The sequence below is a fragment of the Dreissena polymorpha genome, chromosome 11, assembly GCF_020536995.1.
Source record: "Dreissena polymorpha isolate Duluth1 chromosome 11, UMN_Dpol_1.0, whole genome shotgun sequence".
Lineage (NCBI taxonomy): Eukaryota > Metazoa > Mollusca > Bivalvia > Myida > Dreissenidae > Dreissena > Dreissena polymorpha.
Window position 1 is genome coordinate 70,624,339 of NC_068365.1, and position 14,312 is coordinate 70,638,650.

The window sequence follows — 14,312 nt, forward strand, 5'->3', positions numbered from 1 at the left end:
TTGGAAAGGCCTTGTCCATATACACATGCATACCAAATATGAAGGTTATATCTCAAGGGACATAGAAGTAATGAGCATTTTTCGAAACCTAAACGCAGATTTTGAAACCTAAACGCAGACCCTTACTTCAAGGTCCAAGGGTCAAAGGGGTCAAAATTTTGTGCACATAGAAAAGCCTTGTCCATATACAAATGCATACCAAAATATGAAGGTTATATCTCAAGGGACATAGAAGGAGAAAGAAGTTATGAGCATTTTCGAAACCTAAACGCAGGATTTTGAAACCTAAACGCAGACCCTTACTTCAAGGTCAAGGTCACAGGGGTCAAAATTTTTGTGCGTATGGAAAGGCCTTGTCCATATACACATGCATACCAAATATGAAGGTTATATCTCAAGGGACATAGAAGTTATGAGCATTTTTTCGAAACCTAAACGCAGATTTTTGAAACCTAAACGCAGACCCTTACTTCAAGGTCAGGTCACCAGGGGTCAAAATTTTTGTGCCGCATGGAAAGGGCCTTGTCCATATACACATGCATACCAAATATGAAGGTTATATCTCAAGGGACATAGAAGTATGAGCATTTTTCGAAACCTAAACGCAAAGTGTGACGGAAGGACAGACAGACGGACAGTGCGATCACTATATGCCACCCTACCGGGGGCATAAAAGGTCACAAAACACCCATTTCCCCTGCCAAAGGATCATTTTACTGAAACTGAAAGGCCCAGGTGCTCACCTTCTAATTACCAACTACTTATACTCCAAGTTTGACTTGAATCATGTTAATATTTTTGCAGATATGCTCTGGACAAACTTTTACAGGACGCAATGCATACACAGACACTTACCTTTACCAATAAAAATACAAAGCGCAGGTTAAATGTTAGCTCTGGTTTTAAATGTGTGCAATTATCGGAGCATGTAAATTAAACCAACACAAAAATATATGAGTCTACAGTGCCAGCACTGGACACTCACCTCTAGTGTTTCCTGCTGTTCCCGGATGAGGCTGGGCTCCACCGTGGGCTCCACCGTGGGCTCCTGATTGCCAAGCCTGTCAGACATGTGCTTCAGCGTATGTGTCAACTGTTGCAGTTCATCCCAGAACTTGTTGGTGCCATGAGGAATATCTGCAATAAGCATTAGCCAATAATTGTGATGTGCAATGTGATAAGGGCAACCTGTTGGATTCATATTTATATAAGGCAAGTTTTGATTAAAACCAACATTGCTTCAGCGACTAGTGTTGACCAAGATCAGCCTGTGCATCCATACAGTCTGGTTACTTATAAGGGCCCACACCATTCTCTGGAAGTCTCTGAAATGCTTCATTAGACATCTGATAGGCATCAATGACCTAATAGTGACAAATGTGGACTCTGACCCAACAATGTAGATGCACAACTGATCATGATCCACCTTGATCTCATCGTCCACAATGTTAGTTTGATGCGTGACATAGACCATATCAATTTGCAGATATTTCTGATGATTAGTTATAGATTGCAGGTTATACAAGTACACATGTAGAAACTCCCTGTCTCTATCCTCATGTCTAGCTACATTTGCAACACTGTATCACAAGTTAAAAACCTGGCACCAACCTTTCGCATCACCATCCTGCAAATCAGTGGCTTGTTTGATCAGCTCCTCTGCAGCTGGTCTGTATAGACTTAAGGCTGGTAAGTCGCACAGCCATCTCCTTCATCAGGGCCTAAAATGGGCAAAACTGCGTATTTATCTGGGATTTGTTCATTTAGATCTTACACTTACTCTGTCAGATTTAATTTTGTACAAATGCAGGCTGTCAACAAGCTTTCGACAAAAATTTAAGAATAAATAATATAATGGAAATTACAACGTAAATAACAGTTTTTTTTTATGATGGCCACAAAAGTTCGAACACACACGCGCACATGCATTAAGTTGAATATTTGGCAATAAAACTGTGTTTAAAAAGTGACTAATAAGCTCTTTTTATTCATTTAATAGGAGTTCACCTCCTATATATGTACATTAATACAATTTGTATTACATGAACTTGCTTTAATCTTGACAACAGCACCAAATGCAAATGCTTTCTGATATGTTCGTCCTGATCAGCATGCATAATAATGAAATACATGTTGTATACAAGCTCATCAGGGCCAGGCTAATGAATAATTTAAGTAGCCTACAGGGACCATTTTGGCCCAAGTTTTCAGTGAGAGTATTTCTCTCATTTGTCAAATTTTGGTGAGAGATTTTAAATGTTGATGAGAGATTTTATGAAAACCATACAATTTCATTATTTGAATATATTCTATAAAAATAAAAGAACAGTTTGTTAATAAGCTGATTTTGGGGAAGACGTTGGGCTTGTTGTATTGGAGAAAAAAAGTGAGTGGTAAAGTTTTTTTCGGGGGGAAACATTTTACTCATCTTTACCATATATCAGAAGACAGATAATGAACACACAATTTGATTAATGAATTAAAATGTGTGAAAATAATCACGATGTTGTACATAAACTGTTACAAATTACAGTACTACACACACATATTTACAAAATTAGACTTCATATAGCTTCGCAGGCACTATGAATATGATAAGAAAACTCACTATCAATAAGAAACATAATCAAATAAAGACTTGACCTTGTTTCAAATAAATGTGTGCATGATTCAACCTAACCATCATCAATATAGGTATTCCTATCACTTAAATAGTCAATCAAACGAATGTTACCGTTCTGTATCATGCTATCTAATATTTTGGTTGAACCCATCGTCTGCGTGTATTTATCGACTTTATTTTCGGTATCACCGTCAAGTGATTGTGTACATCATAATTAAAAATAAGGGAATTCCCTGATGTTTGGTTGCGCAATACACAGTCACGTGACAGGGTATTCCTCAACCGGAAGTTGACATAAATAGCCTCTCTTGATCAATGAACGACGTTGTTACAAGCACGCTTCAAGTCAATGATCTGCAAAGGTGGGTGATGTGCGCACGCATTTCTTTGTCATTTCCGGAAAGCTACAACCAAAACCAGAATAAGCGATACACGATAGTCGTTCGTTAAATGGAAACATTTCAGGAGCGTTGCTTGTTTTGCTGAATCAGTCTATGACTTGGTACGATTGCTTTTCGGACGCGAATCTACAATTTTTACTGCTGCAGATTTGAGTGCGAGATTTTCTCTCATTAAGTCAATTTGTGTGCGAGATCTGTCATTTTGTGCAAGATATCGCGGAAATCGCGCCTCAAAATGATCCCTGAGCCTATATATGTATGTAGACCTATGACAATGCTGTTTATATATATAAAAAGGTATTTTTGCAGTACACGGCTAACTTAACTGCACACTTACATTATTACCGGAGATCTGGTCCTGTATCTTGCTGGGGGTGTACCTGCTCCTCAGTCATAATCTGTGTCTTCAGCATGTTGCCCAGATTATCTGTAGTCTGGGCCTCCAGCATGTTGCCCAGATTATCTGTAGTCTGGGCCTCCAGCATGTTCTCCAGATTATCTGTAGTCTGGGCCTCCAGCATTTCGTCCAGATTGTCTGTAGTCTGGGCCTCCAGTATGTTCTCCAGATTGTCTGTAGTCTGAGCCTCCAGCGTGTTCTCCAGATTGTCTTTAGTCTGGACCTCCAGCATTTCGTCCAGATTGTCTGTAGTCTGGATCTCCAGCATTTCGTCCAGATTGTCTGTAGTCTGGATCTCCAGCATGTTCTCCAGATTGTCTGTAGTCTGGGTCTCCAGCATGTTCTCCAGATTGTCTATAGTCTGGGCATCCCGCACGTTTTCCAGATTGTCTGTAGTCTGGGCCTCCAGAATTAACTCCAGATTGTCTGTAGTCTGGGCCTCCAGCATGTTCTCCAGATTGTCTGTAGTCTGGGCCTCCAGCATGTTCTCCAGATTATATGTAGTCTGGGTCTCCAGCGGGTTCTCCAGATTATCTGTAGTCTGGGCCTCCTGTATGTTCTCCAGATTGTCTGTAGTCTGGGCCTCCAGCATGTTCTCCAGATTATCTGTAGTCTGGGTCTCCAGCATGTTCTCCAGAATATCTGTAGTCTGGCCCTCCAGCATGTTCTCCAGATTATCTGTAGTCTGGGCCTCCTTCATGTTCTCCAGATTATCTGTAGTCTGGGCTTCCAGCATTTCGTCCAGATTATCTGTAGTCTGGGCCTCCTGCATGTTCTCCAGATTGTCTGTAGCCTCTGCCTCCAGCATGTTCTCCAGATTGTCTGTAGTCTGGGCCTCCAGTGTGTTGTCCAGATTGTCTGTAGTCTGGGCCTCCTGCATGTTCTCCAGATTATCTGTAGTCTGGGCCTCCAGCATTTCGTCCAGATTATCTGTAGTCTGGGCCTCCTGCATGTTCTCCAGATTGTCTGTAGCCTCTGCCTCCAGCATGTTCTCCAGATTGTCTGTAGTCTGGGCCTCCAGTGTGTTCTCCAGATTGTCTGTAGTCTGGGCCTCCTGCATGTTCTCCAGATTATCTGTAGTCTGGGCCTCCAGCATTTCGTCCAGATTATCTGTAGTCTGGGCCTCCTGCATGTTCTCCAGATTGTCTGTAGTCTGGGCCTCCAGCATGTTCTCCAGATTATCTGTAGTCTGGGCCTCCAGCGTGTTGTCCAGATTGTCTGTAGTCTGGGCCTCCTTCATGTTCTTCAGATTGTCTGTAGTCTGGGCCTCCAGCATGTTCTCCAGATTGTCAGTAGCGGCCACCAATTCTTAAATATTTTTTTTATAAAATTATCGCAAATGGTGACAATGTCAACAGACAGCATGAGCACTGCAATGTATCCACATAAATATTAACAATAGGGCCCAAAGGGCCCTGGGTCGCTCACCTTAGGAAAAGGTCAAAGGTCACAGTGGAGCCATTTACAGAGGACCACTAATGTTGTCCACCAAATATTGGTAGAGGACCTCTAGATGATGTTATACATCGAATTAATATGAAAGCTCTGGGACTTGTAGTTTCAGACAAGAAGATTTTTTAAAATTGAATTTTGAAAACCTAATCTTTGACCCCGTGACCTACTTATGCAACCAGTCAGAACCATTTGAACAATTCTGCTAGGGGACCACCCAGGGATCATTCTTTTTGAGTTTGGACAAATTCCTATTAGCGGTCAAGAGAAGAAGACTTTCGTTTGAAGTTTTCCTTATATAATTCAATGTAAAATTGTGACCCCCAGGGCGGGGTCAATTTTATCCCCAGGGGCATATTTTGAACAATCTTGGTAGAGAACCTCTAGATGATGCTATAAACCAAATATCAAAGCTCTGGGCCTTGTAGTTTTAGACAAGCAGATTTTTGAAAATTGCATTTTGAAAACCTATTTTTTGACCCTGTGACCTATTTATGCAACCAATCAGAACTATCTGAACAACTTTGGTAGGGTACCACCTACGGACCATTCTGTGAAGTTTGGTCAAAATCCAATGAGCAGTTTCAGAGGAGATGTTTAAGTAAAAAATTTGATGCACAACGGACGACGGACAAAGGCCGGTCACAATAGCTCACCCTGAGCACTTTGTTGGAGTTATGCTCCGGATAAAATTGTTTTGGACGGGCGGACGAAGGGCATTTCTAATATACCCCTTGCCTTTGGCGGGGGGATAAATAAACTTTTTCAACATGAACTGAAAATAAACTCACAGACACTATTGAATGGTTTCATCTTATCTCGTTTTTGAAACATAACAAAATTCAATGATTTTTTTTTTCAATAAAACCGAAAAGGATAATTAGAATATAGAACAATGATGTAGCTATAATTCAAAATATGCAAAATATCACCTTTAACTTAATCTTGAGATTTTATTTAATGGTATATTGATTTTGTGCCTATTTTAAGCAGCGTAAATATACAGCAGGAAATTATCATACCTCAATACCTACAACATTATGGGATATTTCATTTTTTGTCTAAGATTTAAACCATGCAACAATGCATTCAACAGCATGAACTGTGTTTACCTGTGTCAGCTTTTCTCTGTAAATTTATAAAAATTTTATTAGCCAGTTCTAAAGGCGGATGCTAGGTAGTTTCCAACAATCATATTTCATGTAGTTGTGCTTAAAGGGAGATGTGCCGGGTCAAGCAGGTTTTCTCTGTAAAATCATGAACAGATCGATTTTTGTAACACTTATGTGTACTTTTCACTAAACTCTACACTTCAAACCCTCCAGGAGGAAGTTTTCAATTAATTTTACCGGACCTGAAAACAATCCGCTGAAGAAATCCCTATACAAAAATACATTCTACATTTAGTGATCATTCTATATTTAGCTCATCGCTGAGCTTACTATTCATGGTGGCCCAGGCATTTTGAAACAAATGGCGACGTCGATAGTCAGCAAGGTACACCGAATGCGTATTTTGGGTGAAGTGATCACATGACAATCCAAAAACCACCACAGCTTTACGTGGGAAATACAAAAATAGCTAACCTATGCGCGTCGGATAGGATAGAAAACACCATTTATATATCTTTTTTTGATAAAATATTGGTTTGAAATATTTCGGGTGTAAATCAATATTTGAGCTTCAAATAATGATATTCAACTGACCCTTTTCACAAATCTGTTCCATTTATCAATCCTGCACATCTCCCTTTAAAGCCATATGTCAATGGACTTTGAAAACATCTGAGGTGGTACTTGGCATGCAAACTTTAACATAAGTGGTTATGCCGACGTGGACACCTACACTCGGGTGACTAGTATAGCTCTCCTTATTCTTCGAATAATTGAGCTAAAAAATGACATTTTGTGTTCTATTGTGTAATAGAACTATGTGGGGCACAATGATATGTTTACTTTGTAAATAAATAGTAATTTCTGTCAAGTAAATAGATTTCAAATCATAAATGTTTATGAAAACAAATGGCATAAAACAAAAAGAAGTGTTCAATTTGCTTCTTAGAAACGACAGAAATGAAACAATGAAACAAACTGAGCCTACTTTCTCAATGTGAGTCTGTTGTATGAGCCTGAATCTCAGATCGTGGGTCATTTCTATATATCCTTCCATCTTCAGAAGAGAAAAAAAGAGTAACAAGCTCTGAGTGTACATACCTCCCAAGGCAAATCCTTAATGCCGTAATCATACAGTAACTCTTCACCTTGTGGAATATCTTTAGCAGCAAACAAGCAAAGATATGGCCTTTTGTTGAACTCCAGGGTTTTCATAACACAATTTCTACCTTTACCACCGTGGTTCACCAGACGACCTAGCCGAGGCCCAACATCTAATTCACTAGTAGCATCCATACTATATAAATGAAAATTGTTTTAAAAATAAGAATTCTTCCAATCACCTGTGCTCAAATTGGCACATTTGGGAGATTATTATCCTAGTGGTCAAAATGTTGTGGAAAAAATTGACTTCAATCACTTTCTAGCAGATATTAACTGGTAGAATATTTTTTTTTAATTTCTTTTTTTGTTCTGAATATTGCGTTATTCAACTTTAAAAGTTATTTTTATTACAACTTCTAACATACTTACCACCACCCTTTCCTTTTATATTGGAAGAAGTATCTAAACACGGATGGTTCACGTTCTTCACGTTCTTCCCCTTCTCTTTCTGTTATCAGTTCGCCGGAATAAATCATTAAGAAATCTCCTTTTGTTCTATTTATTGTTGTTCTAACACCAAGACCTATCAAGCAAAACAAAAACAATTATATAAACAAGAGGACCATGAAAGCCTTACATCACTTACCCAAGAACACTGCTCTAGTTTAATCAAATTCAAAGGCAAATATTACACATGGTTTTACTACAACTTGACTTACTTTTTGACACTCAGTTTGGTACTTACTTTGACCAAAGACCTATAAACTATAAGGATACGCAACTTCTATATAGAAATAGAACAAATATCGTAAAACTTCACAAGGCAGAACGAGACTGCGAGAACGGAAATACTCAGATGTTTACACTGGCCGCCATTTTGTATTAACACATGATTGGTCGCTAAAATATTTTACAATTTTGTTTCAACATTGCTTATATGATCTGACAAAACTTCTCCCTGATTTGCAAGTGTAGTGAGAGCCCTTTAGTTTAATTTACTTTAATTTCTCTGTCTACACTCTCTGGATAACAATTTTCAAGTGTCTGAACAGCCAAAATAGAAAATGTATGAGTTTGAAGACGACATGTCTTCTATGTATTATAGTTAAGATTTTTGGCCTGTCTAGAGATGTATGGTGGCCAATGTATATACATGTACACAGTTTGTTTTGTCTAAAATATGTTCCAGTTTATTGATAACATAAATCAAAATTTAATACCTTTTGGTGGTATATGTTCAATAACAAAATCTTTGAGGTCCTCCCCTGAATCAATGCAGTCTGCTGCCACATTCTCCTGTTTCTTTCTTCTTGGTCTCATTTCCTGAATATATTAAATAATGTTTTTTCCACAAGCAGTCTTCTGACTAACCAACTATATACATATATAATATATATATAAACAGAAATATCGTCAGAAACGGGGTATCTGTATCAAACCATGATCTGGGTTGTCTATGTATACTAAGATATGTGGTAAGTTATGGGTCCTCAATTTCAATATTAACCCTTGCTGCGAGGTTCTATAAAGGTACGGGATATATAGAGTACCCCGCTAAAATGAATGCCATTTCTATACACTATCGGACCTACTACAAGCTTTAATATGGTATGACGGTTTATAATCCAAAGATTTTGCAGTTGTTTAAATTGACTGAAAATAAATTTCATTAATAAACCGTGTTATGGATGGACAGGGGTAACATACATGGGTAAAAGTTCAGAAAAGTGAAAATACTGAAATTTCAAGCTGGGGGCCGCAGGGCCCCCGGTGGGTACAGGGCAACGCCCTGGCTGGGGGTTCAGGGGGCCGGAGGCCCCCGGAAGTTCCTGGATTTTAGCATATCGGAGTGCAATCTGAGGCCTTTAAATATACTTAAACACTGATAATATTCTCTACATTTTGAAGGTGAAATAGATGACAACACTACAAATCAAAGGTTCAAAAGTTAGAAAAGCAGAAAGTTGATCTACACAATGTCAATTTATTTTCACAATCAGTAACTGTAAGATGAGAAAGTTACTAATCACCCAAAAGTCCCTTAAAATTGACAGGATCTCAAAAATATCTACTGAATCGTGTCTAGGAATGATTTTTCTTTTCAAAAACACTTTTTGTTTTATCAAAATCCGTCAATGCAATCAGAAACAGCAAAGAGTTTCACAAAATTCTGCGTAAAATTTCACCATGACATTCCTGACGTCCACGGACGGATGCACGAAACCGGTAGTTTTTAGCAAATTTTCACTAATTCCTTCCCGAAAATATCCAAAAGCCACATACCTTCGAAAGATATGTCCATTCTCTTTCGATATGATGCGGTTACAACATCGAGCATCGGACACACAATTCACATTTGCGATATTAACAATAAATATTCACTGTTTGACGTTTGGAGTCGGCCATTACTTTTTCTAATGGGAGTAAATAAATAACGTAATCCCATTGGTTGTCAAAATTAATTCGATTGATTCGGCAATTATCATTGTTTTCTTAACCAATGGGATGACGTTATTTATTTACTCTGTTTAGTGAAGATAACAACAACAATTTGACCTGCCGGTCCTTGGACGTCAGGAATGTCATGGTGAAATTTAACGCAGAATTACCACCCCCCCTCAATTTTCTCCTCGAATTTATGCGATTTGGAAAAACGGCCCTGACGAAGATCGGAAATACGGAATTCCGTCATAATACGGAAATCTTTTATCCATGAACATATGAAAGACTGATCGTGACATTTCAACTACATGATTTCACGATTCGAAAACAAGGAAGAATCGTGAAATTGTGAAATCATGAAATTCTGAAAAGAAATAGCTAAATCACGAATGAATGAAATCGAGAAATTAAGAAATTTTGAAGTGAAATTGTGAAATCATGAAGTTGTAAAGTTTTGGAGAGAATTTTGTCAACAAAACTTCACTATTTCACGATTTCGTGATTTCACTCCAAAACTTTACGATTTCGTGATTTCACAATTTCGTGATTTCATTATTTCTTTCAAAAACTTCTTCTTAAGCACATGCCTACATTGCAATCATCCATTTTCAAAATGGCGGAACTTCCTGAAACCCGTAATTATTTAGAGGTTAATAAACAGCTACAGTGTGCCGTATTTAGTAACATATGTAATGTTCATTTATATACACTGCCAATATGATCCTTTTTAACAATCACTCTGTGAAATATGTAATGATATATACCCCATAAAACATGAAAATACAGAATGTATTTTATATACCCAATAAAACTTATATACAACTGCTTGAACTTGTGAGGTTTATATAGGTTAAGAAGATGTTTGCATCACTTGATGACCACAGATGAAGGATAAAAATTGTGTGCACACCTAATCTAACCTAGCAAATAACTGGACCTCTCTAATGAGAACATACTCCTTACCACATACACACTAAAGAAACTACACTTTACTGAAGATCATTATTCCATCTCAAAAATAAAGCATTCCATCTCATGTATACACATAATATTAATAAACCAATAGCAATAAGTGTCAACAACACAAAACTTAAGATAATAAGATGCACATTCTGAAATATTGCAGAATCCATGCTGAATTCACAATGGCTGTAAAACCACTTCCTGTTTGCTTACAAAGACCCCATAATTACAAAGACCCAACAAAGCAGCATTATATATATTTAATTTTATGTTCTTATATAGACCCCATATTAAATATAGGCCTCACAAGAAAGGTCTGAAAACGACGGGCACCCCGCAGATCACGGTATGTAGTTGTATCATAAATTAAACATGTTAAAATACACAGTAGCTCCAGTTGCCTAAAGTAGAAAATTATAGAAAGTCATAAAAAATATACACCTCAATAAATTTGGCACACAAGTGAAAATTTGTGTACATGTTAAAAGGCTTAAGTAACTGAACTAACCGTTAAAATTGCACCATTTCCACGACTGTTTACAACTGTTAAAATTGCCCGAGATTTTTGCATGCATGTAAATACAGTACAGCTCGCAATGATTGTATGTATTTTGCGCTTACTAAGTGATCCAGGTTTCAAGTTACATTATGTAATGGATCGTTTTGTATGTACATTAACTTTGTTAAAGTGTCTGGGGAACACTCTCTCTCTCTCTCTCTCTCTCTCTCTCTCTCTCTCTCTCTCTCTCTCTCTCTCTCTCTCTCTCTCTCTCTCTCTCTCTCTCTCTCTCTCTCTCTCTCTCTCTGGGTCTCTCTATCTCTGGGTCTCTCTCTCTCTCTTACTCACTCTCGTAAGTAATATAATTTTCACATTGACTTAAAACTGGTAATCAAGTATGACCAAACTCTCTCTCTCTCCCTCTCTCTCTCTCTTGATGACAGAAGAGGTGGGAGGGGAATATGCCGATTCGTCTTTGTTTCTAGAGAGTCTGCAACTGACTGCAATACATAACTTAACATAACATATTCTTTATTAGCATAATGCATTTACAATACGTAAAGCCAACATGTAAACAACAATACATTAAGATACAGTGATAAGTGTTATTTGCCTGGAAGAATTAAATTGAATTTCGGATTTTGAGAGATATTTACCTACATCTATTAGCATTCTTCTATTCTGACTGGACATTAAACCTATAAATTTCTGTTATGTCGTGAATACACAAAAATAGTGTTTAAAATATATTTGTCATACTTTGGGCACAAAATATCACAGACACTAAATTCTTATATCTTAATCGGCCATATTTAAGACTGCTAATCATAGTTAAGACAGGGGTATAGCCAGGGATCAGGAAAATGCCGGTTTTATCGGTTTTTGACCGATTTTGGTCGTACTGGACCGATTGCAAATTGAGATTTATCATAAAAATCGGTCCGGATTTCACAGACAGGTGTGACATTCTACACACTTACCAGTACATTTATCTCCGCAGTCCCGAGATTAATCCGCTAATTGATATCCCCATGTCAAAAAATGCCCGAGGCGATCATAAATTAGGGGAATTAACAATGTAAACAATTGGGCACGCTTGATTGAGAAGTACAAGTGACACACTTGTTCCACGAAAACCGATTATTATTTACCACATTCGGTCCAGTATTAAATGATGCATGGTAGATTGTGAATATTAAAGGAGTATTATTTTGTTGAATATGATAATATTTCTTGCTTTCTTTGCAAATACTACATGTTTTATTGACATTGAACAACTTAATTGGTCATTAATCAAATCATCAAATGGGAGTCTTATAGAGTTCAAAAACAAATAGAGCTCATTCTATCTACCTTCTAAACCGATTGGACATTTCTTTCTAAAATAATTAATAAGACCAACAATTCTAAAACAAAATAAGATGTTTTTAATGTGATTTCAAATAAAAGGCCTATTTTCACATCACATCAAACATAATGTATTGTTCCATGCATGAAAGATTTAGAGAATATAGTCTTTTTTGGAGGGGGTGGGGGGTGCGGGGCGAAGAGGTATCAGAGGGTTTCGGCCGTCTCTCGGACCGATTGGGATTCGGAGATTTCCTGATCCCTGGGTATAGATGTCTTAAAAAGAGATTTAAGAATTTTACTAAGACTGTTATTATGCCTGTTATTTTTCGTGAAACGCAACACAAATAAAGGCAGTTAATTTAAGCCTGTAACTTGTAAGTAAGACTGTTATGGAGTTAAGAACAATAATGGACTTAAGAATGTTCGTGAAACCGGGGCCCGGGGTCGTAAGGTTGGTTTACCATGTCGTTTAAAAAACAATTAAAACTAAATGTAAAGTAGGTGAGGCTTTCCCCGATTTAAGTAGCACCTATTGTCATATTACGACAATATCAATGAATCTTTGTTAGTCTATGGTACCATTTTTATTGCTTCCGTGATTTTTTTTGGAAACAGTTCCTAGTAGGCGGCACCTCTAGTCTCAATAATGAACCGTGAACGAAGCTTTTTTCATCATTTGGACATTTATCGTGCTTCGCTACGTCTCAAGTCTATCGTGATTTTTATGTTACAAAAGTTCCGATCGACCGACTGTGTTCTTTTAACTTGCGATATTTCATATTCAAAAGGACTGACAAATAAATGGAAAGCAGAAATACATACATGAAAAAAATTGAATCGTCTCAGCCCACACGAGTATCCGATTCACCTCTTATAAGCGAGTTATCTGTCAATTAACATCGATGAAGCTCAAAATTAGCTTTCGACTTCGATTTTGTTTACGACCGCGGCGAGATTCTCGCGAGAACATACGTCATCGTATTACGTAGTACAGTATGGGGAAAATGTACGCGTCTTATCCAAAATTGAGTTACAAGTACTAAATTTATCTTTTATATAATTAATGATTGATCTCTCTTCACATACAGATTAGGAAAAGGTGTTTTCGTAAACCAGCCTTTTAAGCACAGTCCGTAATGATTTCTTTTTTCAAATGATTCATATGTACTTCATTGTTTTAGATATAAAAACGGTCATATCATTCCTAAGAGTTGCGCCAGTATCAGCCAATGTGGTCCACTAAGTCTGAAAGAAGCCCAATTCAGCTTTCCATACATGTTTCACTATAGAGAAAAAAAGACGGCTTTTCCTCAAATATATCTTCCCGTTTTTATGACAAAATGTTTAACAACAGTCGAATTCCACAAATAAATCCATCGTTTCAAAAAAGTAAGAACAAAAATATAGAATCAAATAAAGACAATACGGATCAAATTATTTTAGTCATAGTATATTATCAAATGCTCACAAATATTTTAAGACGGTTATACGCGTACACTATTATTTACAGTGATATGTGGAATTTGAGTGTCGGCCTACTTCTCGGACCGTGTGACGTAGCTCGTTGCTATTCGGATGTTTCGGACTTCTACCTCCACATTTTTTTGCACTTTTTATGTGTGTGATTTAAATCAAAGTTTTGGATATTAATACAATTGTGACATTCTTGAAACATCACACATCGGAAGATAAATGGTTGAGCTCCAAATCGGTATGTTTGATTTCACATTCCATTGCATATTAATGAAGTTATAGGCCGTCAAACGTGCGCAGAAAATCTGTGCGGAAAAATCTAACGTAAAAATCACGATGGACTCTGGACTCGAAGGCGTCAGTCAATATGGTGCCCGGAAAAAAGCCCCTCGGAAAAAAGCCCCTTCCACCAATTTTGCCAGTGCGGAAAAAAGCCCCTTCATCGATTTGCCAGTGCGGAAAAAAGCCCCTTCGTCGTTTTGCCAGTGCGGAAAAA